Source organism: Nanorana parkeri, unplaced genomic scaffold (genome assembly GCF_000935625.1).
Source record: "Nanorana parkeri isolate BGI_ZX_2015 unplaced genomic scaffold, ASM93562v1 scaffold570, whole genome shotgun sequence".
Lineage (NCBI taxonomy): Eukaryota > Metazoa > Chordata > Amphibia > Anura > Dicroglossidae > Nanorana > Nanorana parkeri.
The window spans coordinates 320,638-320,865 of NW_017306838.1; the positions used below are offsets into that span (position 1 = coordinate 320,638).

Genomic DNA, 228 nt, shown 5'->3' on the forward strand with positions numbered 1-228 from the left:
AACTATCTCCTCTCCCACTGCTGCCTGTGTCTTCTGAACCCTCTTTTGCTCTTCCTCTTCCACTTTGCCCATCTTTCTCCTCTCCCATCCCTTGCGAATCTGCCCACCTCTCTCCTCTCCCACCACTGCCTCTGTGTCCACTGACCCCCCCAGATCTCCCCCTGTCAGTGTGCACACCTCTCTCCTCTCCCACCACCGCCTTTCTGTCCACTGACCCCCCAGCTCTCC

General features: G+C 58.3%; 1 protein-coding gene across 1 annotated transcript in view; it reads left to right on the top strand.

The window, feature by feature from the left end:
* The window catches only part of DNAH3 (dynein axonemal heavy chain 3), a 239,155-nt gene that overhangs the window by 168,722 nt on the left and 70,205 nt on the right, over positions 1-228 (top strand). The window lies entirely within an intron of this gene.